At 43.8% G+C, this 13,620-nt stretch overlaps 1 protein-coding gene across 1 annotated transcript in view; it reads left to right on the top strand.

Annotated features, from left to right (window-relative positions):
• The window catches only part of trpv6 (transient receptor potential cation channel, subfamily V, member 6), a 53,708-nt gene that overhangs the window by 18,857 nt on the left and 21,231 nt on the right, over positions 1-13,620 (top strand). The window lies entirely within an intron of this gene.

Genomic DNA, 13,620 nt, shown 5'->3' with positions numbered 1-13,620 from the left:
ACAGTGGGTTATATAGAGGTACACATTGGGGAACAGTGGGTTTTATACAGGTACACACTGGGTAAGAGTGGGTTATATAGAGGTACACACTGGGGAACAGTGGGTTATATGGAGGTACACACTCGGAACAATAGGTTATATAAAGGTACACACTGAGGAACACTGGGTTATGTAGAGTACACACTGGGAACAGTGGGTAATATGGAGGTACACACTGGGAACAGTGGGTAATATTGAGGTACACACTGGGGAACAGTGGATTATTTAGAGGTACACTCTGGGAAACAGTGGGTTATATAGAGGTACACTCTGGGAAACAGTGGGTTACATAGAGGTACACACTGGTGAACAGTGGGTTATATAAAGGTACACACTCAGGAACAATAGGTTATATAGAGGTACACACTGGGAAACACTGGGCTATGTAGAGTACACATTGGGAACAATGGGTAATATGGAGGTACACACTGGGAAACAGTGGGTTATAAAGAGGGATACACTGGAGAATAGTGGGTTATGTAGAGTTACACTCTGGGGAACAGTGAGCTATACAAAGGTACACAGTGGGGAACAGTGGGTTATATGGAGGTACACTCTGGGGAACAGTGGGTTATATGGAAGTACACTCTGGGGAACAATGGGTTATATAGAGGTACACACTGGGGGACAGTGGGTTATATAAAGGTACACACTGGGTAAGAGTGGGTTATATAGAGGTACACATTGGGGAACAGAGAGTAATATATATTACACACTAGGGAACTGTAGGTTATATAGATGTACATACTGGAGAGAAGTGGGTTATATAGATTACACACTGGGGAACAGAGAGTTAAATAGAGGTATACACTCAGGTAAAATAGGTTATATAGAGGTACACACTGGGGAACACTGGGTTATATAGAGGTACACACTGGGGAACATTGGGTTATATAGACGTACACACTGGGGAACAATGGGTTATATAGATCACACACAGAGCAACATTGTGTTTTATAGAGGTACACACTAGGGAACATTGGGGTATATAGAGGTACACACTGGGGCAATAGTGGGATACATAGAGTATACACTGGGGAATATTGGGTGATATAGATTACACACTGGGGCACAGGGGGTTATATAGATTTACACAGGAGAACAGGGGGTTATATAGAGGTGCACACAGGGAACATTGGGTTATATAGAGGACACATTGAGAAACACTGGGCTACATAGAGGTACACACTGGTGAACGGTGGGTTATATCGTTTACACACTGTGGAGCAGTAGGTTATTTAATGTACAACAGGGGAACAGTGGATTATATAGAAGTACCCACTGGGGAACAGTGGGTTATATAGAGGTACATACTGGTGAACAGTGGGTTATATCGATTACACGCTGGAGAACAGTAGGTTATTTAACGTACAACAGGTGACAGTGGATTATATATATGTACACACTGGGGATGAATGGGTTATATAGATTACACAGTGGGGATCAATGGGTTATATAGATTACACATTGCGGAACAGTGGGTTATATAGAGGTACACACTGGGGAACAGTGGGTTATATAGAGGTACACACTGGGGAAATGTAGATTGTACAGATGTACACACTGGAGAACAGTGGGTTATATAGAGTTACATGCTGGGGAACAGTGGATTATATAGTGGATTATCGACACACATTGGGGAATACTGTTATATTGAGGTACACACTGGGGAACAGTGGGTATATAGAGGTACACGCTGGGAAACACTGGGCTATATAAAGTACACACTGGGGAACACTGGTTTATGTAGATTACACACTGGGGAACACTGAGTTATATAGAGGTACACACTGGAGAACAGTGGGTTACATAGAGGTACACACCGAGGAACATTGGGCTATATAGAGGTACACATCGGAGGACAGTAGGTTACACTGGGGAACAGTGGGTTATATAGAGGCACACACAGTGGAACAGTGGTTTATTTAGAGGTACACACTGGGGAACACTGGGTTATATAGAGGTACACACTGGGGAACATTGGGTTATATAGGCGTACACACCAGGGAACAATGGGTTATATAGATCACACACAGAGCAACATTGTATTTTATAGAGGTACACACTAGGGAACATTGGGGTGTATAGAGGTACACACTGGGGCAATAGTGGGATACATAGAGTATACATTGGGGAATATTGGGTGATGTAGATTACACACTGGGGCACAGGGGGTTATATAAAGGTGCACACAGGGAACATTGGGTTATATAGAGGACACATTGAGAAACACTGGGCTACATAGAGGTACACACTGGTGAACGGTGGGTTATATCGTTTACACACTGTGGAGCAGTAGGTTATTTAATGTACAACAGGGGAACAGTGGATTATATAGAAGTACCCACTGGGGAACAGTGGGTTATATCGATTACACACTGGAGAACAGTAGGTTATTTAACGTACAACAGGTGAACAGTGGATTATATATATGTACACACTGGGGATGAATGGGTTATATAGATTACACACTGCGGAACAGTGGGTTATATAGAGGTATACACTGGGGAACAGTGGGTTATATAGAGGTACACACTGGGGAAATGTAAACTGTACAGATGTACACACTGGGGAACAGTGGGTTATATAGAGTTACATGCTGGGGAACAGTGAATGATCTAGTGGATTATCGACACATTGGGGAATACTGTTATATTGAGGTACACACTGGGAACAGTGGGTATATAGAGGTACACGCTGGGGAACACTGGGTTATATAGAGTACACACTGGGGAACACTGGGTTATATAGAGGTACACACTAGGGAACAGTGGGTTATATAGAGGTACACACTGGGGAACACTGGTTTATGTAGATTACACACTGGGGAACACTGAGTTATATAGTGGTACACACTGGAGAACAGTGGGTTATATAGAGGTACACACCGAGGAACACTGGGCTATATCGAGGTACACATCGGAGGACAGTCGGTTACACTGGGGAACAGTGGGTTATATAGAGGCACACACAGTGGAACAGTGGTTTATTTAGAGGTACACACTGGGGAACAATGGTTTATGTAGATTACACACTGGGAAACACTGGGTTATATAGAGGTACACACCGGGGAACAGTAGGTTATATAGGTTACACATTGGTGAACAGTGGATTATATAGACGTATACATTGGGGAACAATGGGTTGTATAGATTACATACTGGGGTACAGTGGGTAATATGGAGGTACACACTGGGGAACAGTGGTTTATATACAGGTGCACACTTTGGAACAGTGCATTATATAGAGTACACAATGGGGATCAGTACGTTATATACAGGTATACCCTGGGGAACTGTGGGTTATATAGAGATATGCACTAGGGAACTGTGGGTTATATAGAGGTACACATTGGGGAACAGTGGGTTATATAGAGGTACACACTGGGGAACTGTGGGTTATATAGAGTACACAATGGGGAAAAGTGGGTTACATAGAGGTACACCCTGGGGAACTGTGATTATATAGAGATACACTCTGGGAAACAGTGGGTTATATAGAGGTACACACTGGGGAACATTGGGTTACATAGATGAACACACTGGGGAAGAGTGGGTTATATGGAGGTACACATTGGGGAACAGTGGGTTATAAAGAGGGACACAATGGGGAGAAGTAGAGTAGATAGAGGTACACACTGGGGAACAGTGGACAGTGGGTTATATAGAGGTACACACTGAGGAACAGTAGGGTAGATAGAGGTACACACTGGGGAACATTGGGTTACATAGATGAACACACTGGGGAAGAGTGGGTTATATGGAGGTACACATTGGGGAACAGTGGGTTATAAAGAGGGACACAATGGGGAGAAGTAGAGTAGATAGAGGTACACACTGGGGAACAGTGGACAGTGGGTTATATAGAGGTACACACTGAGGAACAGTAGGGTAGATAGAGGTACACACTGGGGAACAGTGGGTTATATAGAGGTACACACTGGGGAACAGTAGGGTAGATAGAGGTACACACTGGGGAACAGTGGGTTATGTAGATGTACACACTGGGGAACAGTGGGTTATACAGAGTACACATTGGGGATCAGTGAGTTATATAGAAATATACACTGGGAAATGGAGGGTTACTTAGATCACACACTGGGGAACTTTGGGTTATATAGAGATACGCACTGGGGAACATTGGGTTATATAGAGGTACAGGGTAAAAAATGAATGCTGCAGATGCTGGAGATCACAGCTGAAAATGTGTTCCTATTCCTTGGATGCTGCCTAACCTGCTGTGCTTTAACCAGCAACACATTTTCAGTTATATAGAGGTACACACTGGGGAACAATGGGTTATATAGATCACACACAGAGCAACATTGTGTTTTATAGAGGTCCACACAGGGGAACATTGGCTTATATAGAGGTACACACTAGGGAACTGTGGGATACATAGAGTACACACTGGGGAATACAGGGTGATATAGATTATACACTGGGGAACAGGGAGTTATATAGATTAACACAAGAGAACGGGGGTTACATAGAGGTACACACAGAGAACATTGGGTTATGTAGAGGATACACTGAGGAACACTGGGCTACATAGAGGCACATACTGGCAAACAGCAGGTTATATTGATTACACACTGGAGAGCAGTATGTTATTTAACGTACAACAGGGGAACAGTGGATTATATAGAAGTACACACTGGGGAACAGTGGGTTATGTAGAGATACATACTGACTAACAGTGGATTATATCAATTGCACACTGGAGAACAGTAGGGTATTTAACGTACAACAGGTGAACAGTGGATTATATATATGTACACACTGGGGATCAGTGGGTTATATAGATTACACATTGTGGAACAGTGGGTTATAGAGAGGTACACACTGGGGGACAGTGGGTTATACGGAGGTACATACTGGGGAACATTGGGTTATATAGTGGTACATACTGGGGAACAGTGGGTTATATCAATTGCACATTGGAGAGCAGTAGGTTATTTAACGTACAACAGGGGAACAGTGGGTTATATCGAGGTACACACTGGGGTACAGTGGGTTATATAGAGGTACACTCTGGGGAACAGTGGGTAATATGAAGGTACACTCTGGGGAACAGTGGGCTATATAGAGGTACGCACTGGGAAACAGTGGGTTATATAAAGGTACACATTGGGTACACTGGGTTATATAGAGATATATATCAGGAACAGTAGGTTATATAGATTACACATAGGGGAACACTGGATTATATAGAGGTACACCTTGGGGAACAATGGGTTGTATAGATTATACATTGAGGGACAGTTGGTTGTATAGAGGTACAAACTTGGGAACTGTGGGTTATATACAGGTGCACACTTTGGAATAGTGCTTTATATAGAGTACACAATGGGGAACAATGGGTTATATAGAGGTACACCCTGGGGAACTGTGAATTGTATAGAGTACACAATGGGGAAAAGTGGATTACATTGGATTATATAGAGGTACACACTGGGGAACAGTGGGTTATATTGAGGTACACACTGGGAAACAGTGGTTTATATAGATGTACACACTCTGGAACAATAGGCTATATAGAGGTACAAACTGAGGAACACTGGGTTATATAGAGGTACACACCGGGGAACAGTAGGTTATATAGATTACACTCTGGGGAACAGTGGGTTATATAAAGGTACACACTGGTGAACACTGGGTCCTGTAGAGGTACACATTGGGGAACAGTGGGTTATATACAGGTACACACTGGGTAAGAGTGGGTTATATAGAGATACATACAAGGGAACAGTAGTTTATATAGAGGCACACATTCAGGAACAATGGGTTATATGGAGGTACACTCTGGAGAACACTGGGTAATATGGGAGGTAAACACTGGAAAACAGTGGGTAATATAGAGATACACTCCGGGAAACATTGGGTTATAGAGGTACACACTGGGGAACAGTGGGTTTTATAGAGGTACTCTCTGGGGAACAGTGGGCTATATAGAGGTACGCACTGGGAAACAGTGGGTTATATAAAGGTACACATTGGGGATCACTGGGTTATATAGAGTTACATACCAGGGAACAGTAGGTTATATAGATTACACATTTGGGAACAGTGGATTATATAGAGGTACACATTGGGGAACAATGGGTTGTATAGATTATACATTGAGGGACAGTTGGTTGTATAGAGGTACACACTGGGGAGCTGTGGGTTATATACAGGTGCACACTTTGGAAAAGTGCTTTATATAGATTACACAATGGGGAACAGCGAGTAATGTAGAGTACACCCTGGTGAACTGTGAGTAATATAGAGTACACCATGGACAAAACTGGGTTACATTGGATTATATAGAGGTACACACTGGGGATCAGTGGGTTATATTGAGGTACACACTGGGGAACGGTACATTATATAGAGATACACACTAGGGATCAGTGGGTTATGAAGAGGTACACACTGGGGAACACTGGGTTATATAGAGGTACACACTGGGTAACAGTGGGTTATATAGAGGTACACTCTGGGGAACAGTGGGTAATATGGAGGTACACACTCGGGAACAGTGGGTAATATAGAGGTAGTCTCTGGGGAACAGTGGGCTATATAGAGGTACACACTGGGGAACAGTGGGTTATATTGAGGTACACTCTGGGGAACAGTGGGTAATATGGAGGTACACACTGGGGAACAGTACATTATATAGAGGTACACGCTGGTTAACAGTGGGCTATATAGAGATGCACTCTGGGAAACATTGGGTTATATAGAGGTACACACTGGGTAAGAGTGGGTTATATAGAGGTACGCACTGGGGAACACTGGGTTATATAGAGGTACACACTGGGAAATAGTGGGTAATATGGAGGTACATACTAGGGAACAGTGGGTTATATTCAGGTAAACACTGGAGAACAGTGGTTTATGTAGATTACACACCGGCGAACACTGGTTTATATAGAGGTACACACTGGGGAACAGTGGGTTATATAGAGGTACACTCTGGGGAACAGTGGGTAATATAGAGGTACTCTTTGGGGAACATTGGGCTACATAGAGGTACACACTGGGGAACAATGGGTTATATAAAGATACACACTGGGGAGCAGTGGTTTATATAGAGGTACACTCTGGGGAATAGTGGGTTATGTAGAGGTTCACACTGGAGAACAGTGGGTTATATAGAGGTACACACTGGGGAACTGAGTTATATAGAGTACACAATGGGGAAAAGTGGGTTACATAGAGGTACACCCAGAGGAACTGTGAGTTATATAGAGGTACACACTGGGGAACAGTGGATTATATAGAGGTGCACTCTGGGAAACAGCAGGTTATATAGATTACACATTGGGGAACAGTGGATTATATAGAGGTACACATTGGGGAACAATGGGTTGTATAGATTATACATTGAGGGACAGTTGGTTGTATAGAGGTACACACTGGGGAGCTGTGGGTTATATACAGGTGCACACTTTGGAAAAGTGCTTTATATAGAGTACACACTGGGGAACAGTGGGTTATATAGAGGTACACCCTGGTGAACTGTGAGTTATATAGAGTACACAATGGGGAAAAGTGGGTTACATTGGATTATATAGAGGTACACACTGGGGATCAGTGGGTTATATTGATGTACACTCTGGGGAACAGTGGGTAATATGGAAGTACACTCTGGGGAACAATGGGTTATATAGAGGTACACACTGGGGGACAGTGGGTTATATAGAGATACACTCTGGGAAACATTGGGTTATGTAGAGGTACACACTGGATAAGAGTGGGTTATATAGAGGTACACACTGGGGAACAGAGGTTTATATAGAGGCACACATTCAGGAACAATAGGTTATATAGAGGGACACACTGGAGAACACTGGGTAATATGGAGGTACACACTGGGGAACAGTGGGTTATATGGAGGTACACATTACGGAACATTGGGTTATATAGAGGTATACTCTGGAGAACAGTGGGTTATATAGAGGTACACACTGGGGAACAGTGGGTTATATAGAGGTACTCTCTGGGGAACAGTGGGCTATATAGAGGTACACACTGGGGAACAGAGTTATATAGAGTACACAATGGGGAAAAGTGGGTTACATAGAGATACACCCAGAGGTGCTGTGAGTTATATAGATGTACACACTGGGGAACAATGGGTTATGTAGAGGTACACTCTGCGGAACAGTGGACTATATAGAGGTAAACACTGGGGAACATTGGGTTTTATAGAGGTGCACTCTGGGGAACAATGGGTAATATGAAGGTACACATTGAGGAACAGTGGGTTATATAGAGTTACTCACTGGGTAATAGTTGGTTATATAGAAGTACACACTGGGGAACAGAGGTTTATATAGAGGCACACATTCAGGAACAATAGGCTATATCGAGGTACACACTGGGGAACAGTGGGTAATATGCTGGTACACACTGGGGAACAGTGGGTTATATAGAGGTACACACTGGGGGACAGTGGTTTATATAGAGTTACACACCTGGGGACAGTGGGTTATATAGAGGCACACACTGAGGAACAGTGGGTAATATGCTGGTACACACTGGGGAACAGTGGGTTATATAGAGGTACACACAGGGGAACAGTGAGTTATAAAGAGATACACAATGGGGAGCAGTAGGAGATATAGAGGTACACACTGGGGAACAGTAGATTATATAGTGGTACACACTGGGGAACAGTGGGTGATATGCTGGTACACTCTGGGGAATAGTGGGTTATATAGAGGTATACACTGGGGGACAGTGGGTTATATAGAGGTACACACTGGGGAACAGTGGGTCATATAGTGGTACACACTGGGGAACAGTGAGTTATATAGATTAACACACTGGGGAACTGTGGGTTATATAGAGGTACACACAGGGGAACAGTGGGTTATAAAGAGATACACAATGGGGAGCAGTAGGGGAGATGGAGGTACACACTGGGGAACATTGGGTTATATAGAGGTACACACTGGGGAACAGTAGGTTATATAGCAGTACACACTGGGGAACATTGGGTTATATAGAGGTACACACTGGGGAACAGTGGTTATGTAGAAATACACACTGGGGAACAGTGGGTTATATGGAGGCACACACTGAGGAACAGTAGGTTATATAGATGTACACACTGGGGAACAGTGGGTAATATGGTGGTTCACATGGGGAACAGTGGGTTATATAGAGATACACACTGAGGAACAGTGGGTTATATAGAGGTACACACTGGGGACACCGGGTTATATAGATGAACACACTGAGGAACAGTGGGTTATAAAGAGATACACAGTGGGGAGCAGTAGGGGAGATGGAGGTACACACTGGGGAACATTGGGTTATATAGAGGTACACACTGGGGAACAGTAGGTTATATAGCAGTACACACTGGGGAACAGTAGGTTATATAGCAGTACACACTGGGGAACATTGGGTTATATAGAGGTACACACTGGGGAACAGTGGTTATGTAGAAATACACACTGGGGAACAGTGGGTTATATGGAGGCACACACTGAGGAACAGTAGGTTATATAGATGTACACACTGGGGAACAGTGGGTAATATGGTGGTACACATGGGGAACAGTGGGTTATATAGAGATACACACTGAGGAACAGTGGGTTATATAAAGGTACACACTGGGGACACCGGGTTATATAGATGAACACACTGGGGAACAGTGGGTTATATAGAGGTACACACTGGGGAACTGTGGATAATATGGTGGTACACACGGGGGAACATTGGGTTATATAGAGGTACACACTGAGGAACAGTGGATTATATGGAGGTACACACTGGGGACATTGGGCTATATAGATGAACACACTGGGGAACAGTGGGTTATATAGTGGTATGCACTGGGGAATAGTGGGTTATACAGAGGTACATACTGGGGAACAGTGGATTATAAAGAGATAGACAATGGGGAGCAGTAGGGTCGATAGAGGTACGCACTGGGGAACAGTGGGTTATATAGAGGTACACACTGAGGAACAGTGGATTATATGGAGGTACACACTGGGGACATTGGGCTATATAGATGAACACACTGGGGAACAGTGGGTTATATAGAGGTACGCACTGGGGAACAGTGGGTTATACAGAGGTACACACTGGGGAACAGTGGATTATAAAGAGATAGACAATGGGGAGCAGTAGGGTCGATAGAGGTACGCACTGGGGAACAGTGGGTTATATAGAGGTACACACTGGGGAACAGTGGTTATGTAGATGTACACACTGGGAAACAGTGGGTTATATAGAGGTACACAGTGGTGAACAGTAGGTTATATAGATGTACACAGTGGGGAACAGTAGGTTAGATAGAGGTACACCCTGGGGAACAGTGGGTTATACAGAGTACACATTGGGGATTAGTGAGTTATATAGAGGTATATTCTGGATTTGTGGTGCTGGAAGAGCACAGCAGTTCAGGCAGCATCCAAGCTGCTCCTTGGATGCTGCCTGAACTGCTGTGCTCTTCCCGCACCACTAATCCAGAATCAGGTTTCCAGAATCTGCAGTCGTTGTTTTTACCTACATAGAGGTATACACTGTGGAACGGAGGGTTACTTAGATCACACATTGGGGAATATTGGGTTATAAAGAGGTACATACTGGGGAACAACGGGTTATATAGAGGTACATACTGGGGAACATTGGGTTATATAGAGATACACACTGGGAAACAGTAGGTTATATAGAGGTACACACTGGGGAACAGTGGGTATACAGAGTACACATTGGGGATCAGTGAGTTATATAGAGGTGTACACTGGGGAACGGAAGGTTACTTAGATCACACACTGGGAAACATTGGGTTGTATAGAGGTACACACTGGGGAACAGTGGGCTATATAGAGGTGCACACTGGGGAACAGTGGATTATATAGGCCAGTGAGTCTGACTTCAGTGGTGGGCAAAGTCTTAGAGAGAATGGTAAGGGATAAGATTTATGAACATCTGGGTAGGAATAACGTGATCAGGGATAGCCAGCATGGTTTTGTGAAGGGCAGGTCGTGCCTCACAAACCTTATTGAGTTCTTTGAGAAGGTGACTAAGGAAGTGGATGAGGGTAAAGCAGTAGATGTTGTGTATATGGATTTTAGTAAGGCGTTCGATAAGGTTCCCCATGGTAGGCTAATGCTAAAACTTCGGAGGTATGGCATTGAGGATACATTAGAGGTTTGGATTAGGAATTGGCTGGCTGGAAGGAGACAGAGGGTAGTAGTTGATGGATTATGTTCATCTTGGAGCGCAGTTACTAGCGGTGTACCACAAGGATCTGTTTTGGGACCATTGCTTTTTGTTATCTTTATAAATGATCTAGAGGAAGGACTTGAAAGCTGGATAAGCAAGTTTGCGGATGACACAAAAGTCGGTGGAGTTGTGGATAGTGAGGAAGGAAGTGGTAGGTTACAGCGGGATATAGATAAGTTGCAGAGCTGGGCGGAAATGTGGCAAATGGAATTCAATGTAGCTAAGTGCGAAGTCGTTCACTTTGGTAGGAATAACAAGATGATGGATTACTGGGCTAATGGTAGGCTACTTGGTAGTGTGGATGAGCAGAGGGATCTTGGTGTCTATGTACACAGATCTCTGAAAGTTGCCACCCAGGTAAATAGTGCTGTGAGGAAGGCATATGGTGTACTGGGCTTTATTGGCAGAGGAATTGAGTTCCGGAGCCCTGAGGTCATGTTGCAGTTGTATAAGACTCTGGTGAGGCCTCATCTGGAGTATTGTGTGCAGTTTTGGTCGCCATACTATAGGAAGGATGTGGAAGCTTTAGAACGAGTGCAGAGGAGGTTTACCAGGATGTTGCCTGGAATGGTAGGAAAATCTTATGAGGAAAGGCTGAGGCACTTGGGGCTGTTCTCATTGGAGAAGAGAAGGTTTAGGGGAGATCTGATAGAAGTGTATAAGATGATTAGGGGTTTAGATAGGGTAGATACTAAGAACCTTTTACCGCTAATGGAGTCCGGTGTTACTAGGGGACATAGCTTTAAATTAAGGGGTGGTAGGTATAGGACAGATGTTAGGGGTAGATTCTTCACACAGCGGGTTGTGAGTTCATGGAATGCCCTGCCCATATCAGTGGTGAACTCTCCTTCTTTATGGTCATTTAAGCGGGCATTGGATAGGCATTTGGAAGTTATTGGGCTAGTATAGGTTAGGTAGGATTCGGTCGGCGCAACATCGAGGGCCGAAGGGCCTGTACTGCGCTGTATCCTTCTATGTTCTATGTTCTATATCGATTACACACTGGAGAGCAGTATGTTATTTAACGTACAACACGGGAACACGGGATTATATAGAAGTATACACTGGCGAAGAGTGGGTTATATCGATTACACACTGGTGAGCTGTAGGTTATTTAACGTACAACAGGTGAACAGTGGATTGTATATACGTACACACTGGGGATCAGTGGGTTATATAGATTACACATTGTGGAACAGTGGGTTATAGAGAGGTACACACTGGCGAACAGTGGGTTATACGGAGGTACATACTGGGGAACAGTGGGTTATATAGAGGTTACACACTGGGGAACTGTTGGCTATACAGAAGTATACACTGGGGAACCGTGGGTTATTATAGAATTACATGCTGAACGACAGTGGATTAGATAGTGGATTATTGACACACACTGGGGAAGAGTAGGATATATTGGGGTACACACTGGGGAACAGTGGGCATATAGAGGTACGTACTGGGGACCATTGGGTTATATAGATTACAAACTGGGGAACAGTAGGTTATATAGATTACACATTGGGGAACTGTGGATTATATAGAGGTACACATTGGGGAACAATGGATCGTATAGATTACACATTATGGGGCAATTGGTTTTATAGAGGTACACACTGGGGAACAGTGGGTTATATAGAGTACACAATGGGGTACAGTGAGTTATATAGAGGTACACACTGGGGAACAGTGGGTTATATACAGGTGCACACTAGGGAACAGTGCATTATATAGAGTACACAATAGGGTACAGTGAGTTATATAGAGGTACACCCTGGGGAACTGAGAGTTATACAGAGGTACACACTGGGGAACTGTGAGTTATATCGAGGTACACTCTGGGAAACAGTGGGTTATATAGAGGTACACCTTGGGGAACAGTAGGTTACATAGTGGTACACTCTGGGAAGCAGTGAGTTACATAGAGGAACACACTGGGGAACAGTGGGTTATATAGAGGTACACACTGGGGAACAGTGGGTTATATAGAGGTATGCACTGTGGAACTGTGGGTTATATAGAGGTACACACTGGGAAACATTGGGTGATGTAGATGTATGCATTCAGAAACAGTGGGTTATGTGGATATGGAGAGATTGAGGAAAAGGAAGAATTACCCTGACAGCTTGAGAAGTTGAAGAGGTGATAGATACTAGCTGTTATCATGGACTGTATAATGTCACCTTGGTTGCCAACATATTAAGGCATGGCAGCAGGTGAGTGACAGATTGGTGCTTTAGGTTTCCTCAACCTTGGAGCTCAGTGCAATCAGGCTGGGCAAACAAAATCCAGAAATGTTTTGTTAAATGTTCAAAGACCTCTTGTTACATTGCTTCCTCGGTATCTTAGTTGA

This window comes from Hemiscyllium ocellatum, chromosome 25, assembly GCF_020745735.1.
Source record: "Hemiscyllium ocellatum isolate sHemOce1 chromosome 25, sHemOce1.pat.X.cur, whole genome shotgun sequence".
NCBI lineage: Eukaryota > Metazoa > Chordata > Chondrichthyes > Orectolobiformes > Hemiscylliidae > Hemiscyllium > Hemiscyllium ocellatum.
The sequence above is the reverse complement of the archived record's forward strand: the minus strand, read 5'-3'. Positions and strand labels throughout refer to the sequence as shown.